Genomic DNA, 15678 nt, shown 5'->3' with positions numbered 1-15678 from the left:
TGTAACATGAATAAAGAAAAACACAAACTCTTTTGTTACTCATATGTTCATGAAAACACCACATTTGGGTATTCAACTAATATAATATAATATAATATAATATAATATAATATAATATAATATAATATAATATAATACATATTGTTACCCAGATGTGATTCTGTGTAACAAGCACTTGGGAACTCCTTATTTAAAGATGGAGAAAAAGAAATGCATGACATTTTATTCATTCAAACAAAATGGTCCTTCTATTGAAGCAGCCACCTCAGTCCTAATTAGACAACATATCATTTTATATTGACTTTCACAATATCACCATGATGGCGCTTTACCTTGACCCAGCAACACACAACAACCCATTATATCCCATGCAACTGCTACAAAATATAAAAACACATGAAAAATGTCCCCATACATTAGGATGATACCCTTGCAGTTTATGTTTGTTGGTATGTGAGAGCACATTTACAAGTGCATTAATGTTGAACATTCATGTGCTGAGGTTGCATGTTATATTTCATTTTATAGCATGCAGTAGCAGTACGCTTTTACATGAAAAAGAAGAGGCATAAATTCTAATTACTGCCATTCCAACAACTGCATGACAGCACTGGAAAATAACAGTTGCACAACCAGTTATGGCAACACACAGGAAGCATAAGATACACAAAGAAAACACCTGCACAGTCCCATAAACATGAGTACAACATTTGTAGTACACATTGAATTAATCAGCTCTAAGACAAATAGCTGAATAAATACTGTAGATAAGCAGATCGATATTTTACACTCAATTCATTTGAGTTCACATAGATGTCAAATTCCACACAGTTCCATAGCACACTGATTAAACTGGCACCACATTAATTCACTAAATCAATAAAACCAATCTGTCAAATAAATCAAGTTGCATGGATGACTGCAGCCAATTGGAGGGCAAGAACACATTAAAATTCCCTTGCTCCAACTGCATATCTATGTCAAGCAGGCAGCCCACTGATTTGCTGTGTGGATTCCACAATTTGCTGAATGAAAATGATTAATCCATGAAACAATAACCAGGGTGCCAAGAAGCCACATGGTAATTCTATAATGATCAAAGACTCAATTAAATCCTCTCCCATTCTGCTCACTAAATGTCTCAGTGGCAGCAAAGAATGTGTGTATCCAGTTTGTATTGTTATTTTGTGTCTTTTTGAATTGGTTAGTGCTGTAAGGTGACCAAGGTCACAACTTACTATTACAAATGTCTTTAGTGGTTTGGTTTATGTCTATTCGATATTAACTAAACAGAAGATTTGCCCAGCAAAAATTTAATTGTCAGTAACATCTGCTGAACAAAGATGCCTACAATCCTGTTACAATTGGTTTTTGACTGATTTTCCAATCACAATGTACTTTATCACATCATGAACCAATCTTTGGATTGTACAAAAATATTGTTTCAATATCTCTCCAGCTTCACATACATATCTTACTGGTTCTTAATAATTTTCTTAGATTTGTAACCCAGGTCTTCCCATAAAAATCATTAGAAATCTACTGATTGGAATCTGCTACAAACCAAATAAGAATAACAAAAGCAATTCAAAATTCTATGATGAGCTAATGATAAAAGTTGAGGATTTATCAGTTACCATGCTTCAAATTCTAAGCAAAAACACTGTTTGCAATATTTTTTGTTTTATTTCATCTCATTCTGAGCTGTGTAACACCAACATAAATGGCAAATTGAAAAACTGCTTTTTAACACCAGTTTTCATCACCATGCTAAGTTAATTTGATAAAACAATTATCTCCCTTCTCAAGAAAGAGCTGGCTGTCCTGTGTACCATGCAGAACAGAGGTTTATTTGCCGAATTTACTGCATTAGTACAATAACTAACGCTGATTGAAATAACACCAGCAGAAGGTTAATATGCCTTAGCACTCATTTACTTATGTAAATAGTGTCAGAGAGGTGATTTTATGATATAGCACGTGTAAGCAGTATTTTCCTGTGGCCTGTGTCCATATGTGCAGAGGAGCAGAGGGCACCAGGATTGGAGAAGTGCACCGTTGGGTAGTCTCAGGTGAGATGTGCAAAGTCCCAACATAATTATAATCCTTAATTAATCCAACCCGGATGTGCTCCCTCTTTCCCTCCTTCAAAGTTCATTGCTCTCTGTGTTTATAGACTCCTTCCATATTAGTGCAATTCCCACTCTCTGTTTAATCTGGCATTTTCCAGGTCTATGTATAATGCTCTGGGAGTTTTTGCAGCTGTTTATGAATACATATGTCCTATTTCAAATCTCTCTACTCCTTCTCCAATCCTTAGTTTTTTTTTTGTTTTGTTTTTTTCTCAGCCTGCTTCCTTCTAACTCATCTTGGAAAACAAGAAAACAAGCGTCTTCTTTGGGTCCCACACCTCTTCTTGCAGCTCGCAGCATGGAACAAAAGACGCACACACACAAACACACACCCACCAGTCCAACACCAAATACTCTAAGGAGTGAGCTGCTGACACAAATACGAACCCACTGGAGCCATCCTCAGTGGAATGAGTCAGGTGAGTCTCAGGTTAACATGGCTGTTTATAGACATGTATTTGCTAATGCTAATGCCTGACCAGCTGTGTTTATAGACACAAAGTGATTGAGTAATTCAGCAGGCCGAGTTGCAGGCAAAGAGAAAAACATTGCGAATGAAGGTGTAATAAAGGAAAACTGAAGTCCTGCAGAAACTGATGAAGGGCCTGCACATGGCACCAAGCTGAGGATAATAAGGATAAAGGTGTCAGTATTGACAGTGGTAGAATGAGAGCACCAGGTGTAAGGAGGAGTGACGACTCCTCGTGCCATTACTGCTCAGACTCCTGCTCTGTCCGTTTTGGAGCGAGCCAATTAGAGGAGCTCATGCGCCACTCCGCTCTAACTACTCTATCAAGCTATCAGAAAAACATAAGGATTGATTGGACAGGCAATTAGGTCAATTGATCCCTGCTTCCTTTCATCTCTGTGCTCCTCCTTTTTCAGACGGACAGGCTGGATGCAGAAAGCAGCTCCAATTATCTAAGGTTCAGGATTTAGCTTCCTCATGGTTCTCTTCATCTTTTCCTTAGTGTGAAACGGCCATTTTCCACCTCCTGACCTTGTCTTCACAAATTCAAACGAGGCAAACTTGTGAAAAAAAGTATACACTTTTTACACACAAGCATATACTGTATATGATATATCTTGGCTCAGATGTCGCACAGAGAATAATGGAATTTCACTATACCAGGAAGCCCAATAAGAGAGACTACATGCAAAAGATGTAGAAGCTTCAAAATCCAGCATCCAGATTAACCATGAGATATCTTCTGACCCAGTATTCTATTGTTTGTTATAGGAAATTACTATCACAATTGCCTATTAATGAGGCGCAATAAAACACCACCAATAGAGAGATAAGCTAATATTACTGTTAATGTCTGATTCACATGGATAGATTTTAAAATTGTCAGTTGATTTTCAAAGCATGAGACACCCAACACATGACGATAAAAATTAACAGATATAACAGCTTAAGTTCTTCGGTATGTGGTGTACACTCACATGACAAAGACAACACACCACACAGAAACATTCGGATATCAGAGGAGAAATCTCTCAAAGCCTCTCAAGATCTAACATGAGAGGGACAAGGAAGAAGCAATGGCGATAGTAGGCTATTTTTGACAGAGAAAAGACAATACTGGGTTTCCACCAAAAAACCTGCAAAGCCCAGTGGTGGAGGAGCCAGGGCAGTCCACCAGCAGCCCACTGTGTTTTTGTGTTAAAAAATTAGTTACAAAAATTCAAAGGTGCATTACCAGGCATCATAATTTAGGAATAATAGCGGCCAATAGGGAGGTGAAGGAACATCGCAATTGGTAAGCACCCCTTCACGCCCATTTCAATGCGTCAACTATAAACCTAGTTTATAGGTTTAACTGTCGTTACTGTCCTTTATACTGGAGTATAAAAAAAAACTAATTAAAATAAACAAACAATGCTTAGTCTGGTAGGTGGTACTTTTCTATTGGTTGTATTGGTACAGCTTGATGGTACTGTGTTCGAGTACACAACCATGTCACTCAGACACGCCTCTGTGGCGAGTCAAACGAGAATTGATTAATGGACAGCGAGCATTGATCTGTAGCGTTTCTAAGTTTTTACATGTGACTCATTTGCAATGTAAACATGGAGTGGAATGGGTCTCCTCTGCTCTCTGCTCTGACTTCTGGCAGTTTGCAACAAGACAACTATGTGAGACTGGCTGCAGTGCTTGGGAAGCAGGAGGCGGCTCTCGGCAACACTCACTTCTCGCTTCAGTTGCTGTAGAGCGATCGGGGCTTTCACATGTCACCATGAAAGGCTCCAATAACACCAAAAAAAGTTGCTAGAATTGTCTCCAGTTTTGGAGAAAAAAAAAATCGCTAGTGGGGTCTGAAAAGCAGTTAATAGAGCAACAAAGTCGTTAAGTTGGCAACGACTCATTCCCTCGTCCTGACCACAACCCCTTTCACTCATCCCCCCTCTTGGCCTTGCTCCTTTGTGTGACATCGTCCACTTTGGTATAATTTTTAAAAAATTTTCTGGGTTGCAAGGTTATACTTTCACAAGTGGGTTACTTTAAGATTGTCGGCATAAAAATCTTGCCCTGTGAACCAGGCATTAGCTGGAAACCTTGAACCAATACCCTTTGCCAAGGCTATAATGAAGTACATTGTGAACGTCGTCTAATGGATATAAATATAAATGAAGTCATGACTATTAAGGTGGTATACACCACAACAGTAATCAATGAGATGTGAAGTACAGTTTACCATGGTTTCACAGCATCACAGTTACAAAAATTTCATACTAAAATGTACAATATGATCTAATTTCTTTTATTTAAAAAGACATATGCAATAATTATTACAACAGCCACCAAGATAATGTGGTGGCTGTTTAATAATATTAATCTTAATATTAATCCAAATATTAATGTTATCCATTTATCTGCTAATTTATTGTGCTGAAGTTGATACAGGGATTTAAGCAAAAATATAAAACAAACACTATCTAAATTTACCTGTAGTTTTTAGTGCTTATTGCAAATCATAACATATTTTTTGTCAATCTGCTAGTTACAAAGTAACACAACTACAGTCAGCTGTTGCTAGATGGTTAATTAGTTGTGATATAAGCTCTGTTATCAACCTTGTAGTCTACTCCTGAACAGAGATGCTGCTCAGAGCTTGCCATCTGTAATTTAAAATATGAAACATTTTACCAAAACAGATGGGTAACGCTCTGAGAGTTTAGTTTAATTTTGAAACCCAAAAATGTTAATAGGGCTAACTATTTGAGTCACCCTGATAGCTGAATGGTCTGGTGTTTTTTCTCTTAATTTTCTCTACAGTATCTATAAAATAGAGACTGGGAATTGAGAAAAACAGACTTCTATAAATCGGTTGTTAAAACTGCAGTTATACACCTTCTGACTCAGTATGTCCTTCCAATCTAAAAGAAAAACTGCAAAAGTGAATGAAACAGTGTTGAGGCTGATTGGACACATTGATTGAGCATCAGTACGTCTTTTCTCTGCTGTACACCAAGCTGTCTCTCAGTCAATAGACACAACCAAAATACACCCGGCACTCAATCCAGTGTGTTGCTACATGGGCCAATCCAGCTAATTTAACACCCACTCCATTTATGAAAAAGAGTCCTCATCGATTTCTTCCCGTGCATGTGCTCTCGTTGCCCCTGTTCGTTTTTCGCCATCCCGGCGCCTACACACGCTCAAGGTTGGCAGCACTGAATTGGATTAGTGTGTGGTAGGGTTCCTGTAAGATGGGCTTTTCAAAACCCACACCTTCAGACTTTCTCCAAGAGTAACAGAGACCACAGAGCTGGTAGGGCTGCAGATACATGCTGCTGCATGAGTGCATGGTCAGATTCATAGACAAATCCGCAACACAAACGCAGTGGGCTTCAAAATAGACACACTTTGCCTCTTGCTTTTCCACCTCATTGCCACAGAAAAGGGATTCTTAGTCCATTAACCATAAACTATGCTTCCTCTCTGCTAATGTACTTCCCAGTCTTAATCCTTTCCTGTTTTATTCGTTGCACTCTCTTATTACTACATGTTTTGCAACCAACATCTAATCAAGAATTTAGGGTGAAAACAGCCAAAACATGACAAATAGCCCTTAAAGACGTAATTGAGTATTTTTGATTACAATAATGAGTCAAGCACTGACCGTTGAAAACCATTTCCAGTGCGTTTGGTTGGCAGTGGTAAAATAGTGAATCACAATAACTGTCTTTAGAATTGTAATGGCTTTTCTGTATGGACAACTCTTATCAGGCGAGTGACAACTCCAGAACTGCCACTGCCAGGTAAGCAGTGCTTCTTCTGAACAGGGAGAGTAGAGAACAGCGATGAGGAACAAAAAAAATGCTGCTGGGTTAGTCAAAGGGAAAAGGTCCGACAGAGACGGAGCATTTCGACATTAGAAAAAAAGAACACAAAAGACCTCTCTTTGCCCGTGCACAAGAGATACGCAGGAGCGCACTACCTCATGGGACACTACAAATATAGACATGCATCCAACCACCACCACATTTTTCACTGCATAACTCCACCCAAATGAGATGGAATAGGCTGAAGCGAGCTCGGTAATCACAAACTGCAATGATACTATCAAAGACGTTTTGAGGGATTTTGTATGCTGAAGGAAAATTAGATTTTGAAGAAAGGTCAAAAATCCACATCTATGTACAATTCAATCTGGCAAAGGTTTGTTGTCTATTTATTACAGTTACAAATACTCATTAGTAACAACAAATCTCTGTAGACCATTGGCACGGTACCTTAAACAGATCAGGATTGGCAAATTGGCATGCAGGACTGGTAGTTTTAATCGGATTTTAAAACTGGCTGGAAACCTCTCATCATCAAAAGGCACCTCTGATCTTAGGACTTTTTAAATAAAAAAAATGGAGTTGGCTTTATAAATCCTCTGCTCAGTCCTGGCACACAAATTTTTACATGAAGTCTATAGTGGTATTCGAAAGAGCATTTGAGGTCACTTCAGCATTCAAACTTTAAAGGCTTGGCGTAATTTGAAATACACTGATAATTATGTAGAAAATATTTCAATTACTCATATGTTACCACATTTACACCACTGTACACTTAAAAATGTATCAAAATATTTCAGTTTAGACTAAGATTATTTGCTTTACATTATTGTTCATTCTCACCTAAAAACTGCACTTATCACAATTTTTTCAAATTAATAATATGAGATATTTGGTTTCCATCTTTTTTTTTTCAGATCTTACGCAGAAATAGTATTAACTGTAGTGCAGTCGCTTGATTAAAGGAATAATAAACAAATATAATTAATATAACTTTGAATTTAAAAATATAGTCCGAAGTTAGAAAAACTTAATTCCGATAACCAGTAAAATACAAACCCAAACTCTGCAGCAAATATGCTGTTACAAAAGCGCATCAGCTATTTACATATAAAAGATATTTATTCTACGCAATTCAATATTTTCTATGAAGGCTTGTACTATTCAGTACATGTCTCTATCTGTGGTACAAAAAAAACTTTTGAAGAATTAAAATGACACCAAAAGCTGTAGTCAGATTCTTTTCCTAACACAAAAGAATCCTGTCATTTTAAATAAATATTGATGCAATTTATGTAGTTTCTGAAAGAGTGGTGAGCATAAAGTTATTTTCTGAAACTTGCTTCAGTTCTGGGTTTTTCTGCATAAATTCTATTAAAATATTAATTTAGTCTGCCTTGAGAGAGAGCTGTAGGGGGTACATAAATATTGCATTAAATTGTAAGCAACAAAAATGCAAAGACAAGATATTAATATTTTTATGAATATAAAAAAAGCAATATTAGTCATATTCATATAAAGATTTATAAATTGACTATTTGTGCGTGCCGTGCATATATACAGTGCATGTACACACACATAGACAAATACAAAGTATATGAGTTAACATATACAGTGAGCTAGTGCATTTAGACCTGAATACTATGAAAAAGTAATGTTTTTTTGTGTGCGTGTGTGTGCGGGCGTGTGTGTTTGTGTGTGACCACTTTCTTTTAATATGGTTATCAAATCCAAGCAGCAAATCAACAGAGGCTAGAAAAACAAACACATAAAGACATAAACTTATTTTTAGTGACCTATAAAGTCTGTGATGACCATTAATGACATGTTAATGTATGAATATTATTCAGCAACAGAAAACTGAGAATAATTTTTCTGATGGGTATGTGACGCACAGACAAGGGGGAAATAAATCCTTCTGTCTTCCTGGGGAGTGTGTTTGGCAGTAAACCAATTCCAAGCCTGCCTTCTTGAATGTCCAGATAACGCAATCAGACAGTTGCAATATTGCTGTTTTACCACCTGAAGAATTTGAATTTCATTCAGCCCCTTCAGAATAGTGGACTTGCCAATTTTTCCCAGAAATTGGCAGGACAAACACAATGCACCCCGGTGAAATGAGGAAAAGGCTTATAGGCTGAAAATAACTGCTTTTGGGGTCTGTCGAGTACGAGTCCTCAAGTTCAATTTTATCATGATGGCACAAAAAAAAACAAATGTTTAATTTCATCATCACTACAATATATGTTGTCGATGTGTTTTATTACATGCCTTAATATTAAATTGGGAATTAGTTCAGAAAGTAATATTATAATATCGCCTCAGTTTTCATGACATGAATAAAAAACATTATGGGGTCGGATTGGATAAAAATTAGATATTATAATGTGCTCAGGCATGAGCCGATGTTACACACATTCTTTAATCTGGATTTTAATTTGGAAGACCGTAGTCTTCAAATACTAAAATCTAAAGGGAGTCAGTGGATAATGATTTTGAAGACATTCTGGATTATTGGTGTGGGATTGAACAGAGCAGTTCACACTTAGCCCTGATGCTTATTCCCCTAATGCTCAATGAGATGCTTAATTTTGTTCCTCATGAAAATAAATGGAGAAGGTTAAAACACAACTGCATGCGTTTCACACTGAGCAACATTCAGTGATATCTAATTTTTAGGTAGTAGCTTACAGATAACAAATAAGCATTTTATCACTTTTACTGAGCGCTATTATCCACCCGCCTCTGTGTTTCGGTCACAATGCAGCTTTTACAGGACAAACTGCCCTTTTAAATCGCAAATAAAGTAAATTCATCAGAATGCGTTTTAGTGCGGCTCCATGGTGCGTTGAGCCCACAGCAAGATTCCCACTTCAAGATTCAGCTTATTCCCAAAACCCAACACGCATTTTAAACATGGAACGGATACATCAATAAACATAAAGTCGATAACTGTCAAACCGTAATAAATAAATAAATAATTCAGGTTGAAGACCTCACAGACGCTGATCGGGGACCTCCGGTTTGTCCACAGTTCATAAAATTGCCGCGTTGGTATAACATGTACAGGAAATTAAAAAAATAAAAAAAAACACTGCTTCGGTCTTACCTCGATTTGTCCAATCTCCGTCTTCTTGGCTGCTCAGAGTGTCTCATTCATTCTGGTTTGTCTCCACAGCTGCCTCCTTCTCCCTTTCCCCCGCTCGGTTATCGCTCGTTTTCTCCTTTCTGGTGCCGTCTTCATGCGGATGCATAAGAATTAAATATTAATAGGGTGCTATCTTAAAGACAAACCGGAATATATAAGGACAAAGTGAAGGGGGGGGGGGGGAAGATCACCAGACCAAAAATATGAGAGCCGTAAAAGAAAATCCTTAAGGATAGAAGCAACTGTCACGAAAATGTGCCCGTCTGGGCATCAAAATAAATAACGACGACACCATCGTCCTGGTAGTAGCAATGACGACCCGCGAGTGACTACGACACTGGCGAAGCCCGAACCGTGAAACTACGGAGGAACATTAACTGAACAGAAGTATCGTGCAGTCCGTCCGCCACTGCTACAAGGTATGAGCAAATGTGCCACCCTCGCAAAAAACGTCTGCATGCGAGCGGAGATCAGACCTTTGAATGTCTGATGCGCACCTCTTCTTGCTTTTTCCCAAACTGTCCACTCTTCCCCCTTCGAGATCACCCGTTTAAATCAGGGTACACAGGCCATATGCGGCTGCCTTGTGCGTCCTGACGCACAGAGCTCATCACTCGTCTCTTTCCCCTCTTTTGTCAGCAGGCAGCGCACACTCTCATCAGGACCATCCACATGGTATGTTCAACCTCAGCAGGTTTATGAGGCCTATTACACTCTAGTGCCTTCGTCACGGTACTGTTGGTAGCCTAAACATTTTTTTTCAACGAAGTTTCTACTACCGAGTCTGAGGTGATGCAGCTGAGCCCCCGTTGCTTGCTCACGTATAAGCAAGCAACGTGAGCAAGCACGCACAGATAAACCGCTGTCTTGGCACTGCTTGGGATTTTTTTTTTATAGCTGTCGAGTTTTTTCTTTGTTGTTTTTTTTTATTTAATTTTATTTTTTTTTTCCTGGGGCTTTTGTCAGGTTTTTTGTTGTTTTGTTTTGATTTTTGAAGATATGGATCAGGAACCTTGAGAGCTAATTAAAATAGCTACTTTGAGTGCTCTGCTAAATTACTTTAAATTCAATAATGTAATAATCCAGAATGAACTGCATGTGGCAAAAATCGGGGTATGGCTGAGATGAAACTCATTCATTCCAATGTGAAGACAATAGAATCCTCAGTAAATGAGTGCATGACAGGCAGAAACATGATTAATTTCTAAAGTCCGAGAATTATTGGTATGCAGACTTTGTGCATTGATTGCCTAGAAAACGAATGATTTTAAAACAGTTTGGGAGCCGGTTCATTGAAGCCATTCAGCAACAGTTCATCTTAACTCCTATGCATGTAGAATTTCAATAGATTTTAACAGCGTTTCCAGCACAACAGCAGTGCTAAGCTCACAAGAAAATATTTCAGACTGAAGTAGTGAGCACTTGGTTGCTGTCACAGGTGGATTTCTTTTTTTTTTTTTAAATATAATTTTTCTAGTACACCTAAGTGAGGAGGCTGAAAACCCAAGATAGATTATTACACTGAGCTGAAGGAGTGTCATCAGTTAGCGCTTCAGGCAGTCGACATGCTGCTGGTGGGTTAAAGCAAAAAATATAACAGTTTGGGTAGTCAAAACTCTTCACTGGGGCATGAATCAGCCACTCCGTGGATACTGCGAGTCATGGCATGAAACACTGCAGCAATGTTGGGCTGTGTTGGAACTTCTTGCACTGGAGGTAAGTCAATAACAAAAATAAAGAGTGTATTTTGAACAAATATATTATTAATAACATTCTAGAGTAATCTTCAAAGATTAAAGTTTTGTATGTCTTTTACAAAAAAAAAAAATCAGGAAAGTCAAGATGATGGCATCATGGCAATTAGGGCTGTAAACATTAATTTAGCAATCGAGTAATCTACCAATTATTCCAACGATTAATAAAGTAAAAGAATAAAAAACATGATAAAGTTAAATACTGGTAAATGCTGACATAACAGCAGTATTAATATTGGCTATCAACGTCGGAGAAAATTTTCATTTGTGTAGCTTAGAAAATTAATCTTACTTTTTAAGTTAGCCTGGACCAAAAAAATATACAAAAATCCGTTATTCAATCTAATAATAAATCAGCAGCCTCACAAAGACACTTCTAAAAGGGTGTCTGTACTACAGGTTTTAAGTTCATGTATTTGTATTCAATTTCATAGATTAACTCTGACTTTATCCTGCCATCTATATCTTTTATGATCATGCTAGCAGCACTTTCGTCACACAAATAGGAACTTATGCGTCACCCATTTGTTGTGACCGGAAACATATCAAACGTATTTTCCATTTCCTTCATAAAGCTACGCTTACCATAAGCATACAGCAGTGTTCAGTCTAGCCACTCCACCTGTATGAATACACCCGCCACGCACTTCGCCGCCTTTTGCTCCGAACCAGCCAACAGACAGCAGCTCCGGGAAAAAGGCTGCCATATTCGCGCTTTTAGGAAGCCCTTTGCTCCCCGAAAAACGATGAAAACCCGGGGTGATTTCAGTGATCGTCAATCATTGAAATCACCCGTGGATCCGTACCAAAATTGAAAATCGGACATGTTATGCTGGTAGCACTTAGCATTCGTCAACAACTCTTAGACGGAAGTGGGAGCATTGCGTAACATTAATAATAGTCGGACTGGAACACGGCGCGCTAAACAATAAAACATAATTTGAAGAAGCTTAGAGGCAGATAATTTGCCCCGAGGAATTTTAATAATCGAGGTACTGGAATCATTTGAGGAGTCCTAACCACCCTAAGCAATGTGAGTTTCTGTGTTAATTTACAATATTTGATGTAATTTTGGAAGTATTGATGCCTAAAACCAGCTGCTTAAGGTGTTGTTTGTTTTTTTTGTTTTTGATTTGTTCTAACATTTTTAGAATGACATTCATAAATAAAAATATTACTAAACGCTGCAATCAGTTAACTAAATTTTTTTATTTCCAATGTTATCAAAAGATAAAAATAATGTTTTATTGTCTAAAGAAACTTAAGTTGTTTGGCTATAAGGAAAATGAAAGAAAACCATTCCAACTGTCGGGTTTTACGGTGTAAAAGAACTGAATTAACTTTTTTATGTATCACAGCCAGGTAGTTAAAGACTTTTCAATTAAGCCCATATTTCTGTATTCAGATTGTTTTTATTATTATTATTGGTCTGATGTATACTTACCGTAAATAGGTTTTATGTTTTGTTTTTCTGTAAGCAGAAAACATTCATAATTAGCAGTGATAAAGGTTCATCTGCCACAAAAAGTAGAGTATGATGATAAATAAGAATAGGAAAATAAGGTTTTCCAATTTGAGATTTATGCTATTGAAAACTATAAGAACCTGTTGACTTTGAGTGTGCTCTACTTGATTAATTCTTTTCACTGACAAGAAAATCATAACAAGACACCTAGGACAGGATGACCACATTTGCAATATATTTTACTGATGCATGAGGGAATTAACTTCTCCACATGCTTATTTAACATGTAGAACGTGCATCTCAATGTATTTAAGAGGGCAAAATTCTGCTCCTTTAAATCCAGTAAATCCATTGAAAAAATTTTGTTTGAAATGTTTGTTTTAGATGAGGGGAATAATAACCTTAGATGAATCCACGCAGGGTCTTGTCTCCAGGTGAACAAATGGTAAGGTGTGCTGCCAGATTAAATTATTTAACTTCCATATCACATGTAATAATTGCACCAGTGCACAGTGCATGTTGCGATTTTTCTCTCCACTCTGAAAATGATTTTGTCAGTTTCTATTATGATGGGTAATGTCACATTCTACTGAATAGGCTCCACGTGCCTGTGCCACTTAGCCCTCTGTCATGCAGCACCTACTCTGGTATACTGCTCTCAAATTTAACCAATTGACCTTCATGGCTGCCTTACTCATAATGTCAGTAAAAAGTAACATAATGTAGTTTGCACTCTGTGAAGGTCTCACACAATATATATATATATATATTCTTTTTTAAGAGTCAGACGATATAATGCAAAATTTGTATTGGTTACATAGATTGTTGACAAATTCAATGGACAGCCTAAATTACAAATAACCTATGGACTACAAATGAATATGGACTAATTTAAAATTTAAAGTCAGGCAAAGTCAGAGGAGTTATTCATCATGCCCTGGTCTCTTAGCAACAACCACAGTGACTACAAATGAGCTGATTGGCCTACAAAACATGGGCATGGACAGGCAGTACAGACAAACAGTACTAATTCTTGTAGCAATTTACAAAAACATAAATGTGACTGAAGAAATACTTTCATTTCTTGTTTTACCTCTTCCATTTTGAATGTTAAATGAAAACAAAAAGTTAACATCTTTCTTTGTTCTTTTTTATCTTCCTTTCCCATCTGTAGTTCGTTCTGTCTTCCTTTCTTTCTTTCTTTCAATTTCTTTAAATACAAAAATGTAAAGAAGGCTCCCTCAAATTTGTGTTCAATGTATTCAGCCAGTGTTCAAACATTATAGCTCACCATCACCACCCATTCTAGTTTACCAGGTTTGCCTCCCCTGCCACCGCATCCAAAACACTACCAGGTGGTGATCGGTTGAGAGCTCCAAAGTCAAAGCACTCAGGTGAGGGCTTGTGAGAATTCTCACTGCTCTCACCTGATGTCACTGTTCCTGGGTAACTCCAGAATAGAATAGAGTCCAGTCCCCTGTCCAAGACTTGGGTGCCAGAGAACCACCCTGTGCACAAAGATGAGTCCAGCTATTTCTGTTTGGCTGCATTGTGATCCCTTTTTTATCTAAGAAAGTGATTCAGGTATATTTACTTATTTACTTGTCAAAATACACAGAGGACTTGTGCTCGAAGTAAGCACTTGTTTTGTTCTGCAGAGTAGAGTTGTTTTCACTGAGAGCAAATTCAGTCAGCTTCTCCCATATTTTTTAAAATCTGAGGTGCTGTTAAAATGCCCTTGTGTTCCCTTGTCTTCTATGTTGTTTTCTTTATAAATCGATGTCTTGCATGATAAACTAGACTTGATCAACAAAGCAGCAAGTGTGCTTGTTTGTCTGAATATTTCTTTTCCTCTGAAAAGGAAAATGTATTCATACAGCTGGCTTATTATAATTTGTTCTGGCTCATGTTTGATTAATGCCACTTTTTTTCTAGGTAGGTCTCATGTTTATGCGGCACCATTATTTATGTAACTCCTTTCTGTATTTGTAACTAGCTCCAATTTTCACCCTGATGAAGCTTTTTGTTTTACGCTGATTGACAAATCACATTTTTGGAGCAAATAGCAAAAGCAATGCTTTCTTCACAGAGCACTGTTTTGCACAATTCTGTGAGAAATATTGATAGTAATGTTGATTTCATCAATTTTGGATCAAATGCTATGACTGTTTATAGCCAAAATTATGGTTTTTAGTTAAATCGTACAAAATTTGCAATAAAATTCCTCAAAATGTATTTCTTTGCACAAAGCTTTGAACTATGTGTACATTACTTTTATGTTAATGACCTGCATTTACAATTGAAGGCCTGCAGGTGAAGGTATTAAATACAGTGGAGAAAAAAAAACAAATGGAAACTGTGCCAAATATTTAGCCCTAACATAGATGGAAACCCAAGAAGGGGGTCAGGAGTCCAGTAAAACTAAACAGATATTAGCATCTGGGTTCTGCAAAGTGTTTGTGTAACTACTCTGCTTTAGTAGCAGCCCGTGAATTCAAGAGTGCTCTCTTCATCACCCTCTTTCCATCAGCCTATTCATGGTAAATGCAGCGTTTGAACATTTTCAAAAACTGCATTTCATAAAAAATAAATAAAAAATACAAATTCTCTTCCTCTCTCTGATTTCTCATTCTCAATCTTGCTCTCTTTTTCTCTTTTTTTTTACTCAATCTCTCCTCTGCTCCTCTCTTTTTGTAGTGCAGTATGACATAGTCCATTATCTGCTCTTAGTACTAATTGGTGTATTAACGCCGTGCTGTGGATGACACAGTGAGACAGAGGAAGAGAGAGCATGTTTGAGAGATTGAAAAAGAGAGAGAAAGGCAGACAGAGCATGAATATGGATGAGGCACAGGCAGGGCGGGAGAGCAGCTCTCAGGGAGGAAGGCA

General features: G+C 37.5%; 1 protein-coding gene across 2 annotated transcripts in view; it reads right to left on the bottom strand.

Annotated features, from left to right (window-relative positions):
- The window catches only part of adgrl1 (adhesion G protein-coupled receptor L1), a 108011-nt gene extending 97601 nt beyond the window's left edge, over positions 1-10410 (bottom strand). For both annotated transcript variants that reach the window (XM_014469698.2, XM_023348792.1), the window contains exon 1: positions 9532-10410. The gene's annotated coding sequence lies outside the window, so the exon portion shown is untranslated. The remainder of the gene's footprint in view (positions 1-9531) is intronic.
- Between the last annotated feature and the right edge of the window lie 5268 nt (positions 10411-15678).

Source organism: Xiphophorus maculatus, chromosome 16 (genome assembly GCF_002775205.1).
Source record: "Xiphophorus maculatus strain JP 163 A chromosome 16, X_maculatus-5.0-male, whole genome shotgun sequence".
Lineage (NCBI taxonomy): Eukaryota > Metazoa > Chordata > Actinopteri > Cyprinodontiformes > Poeciliidae > Xiphophorus > Xiphophorus maculatus.
This window is presented reverse-complemented; position numbering and strand designations above follow the sequence as displayed.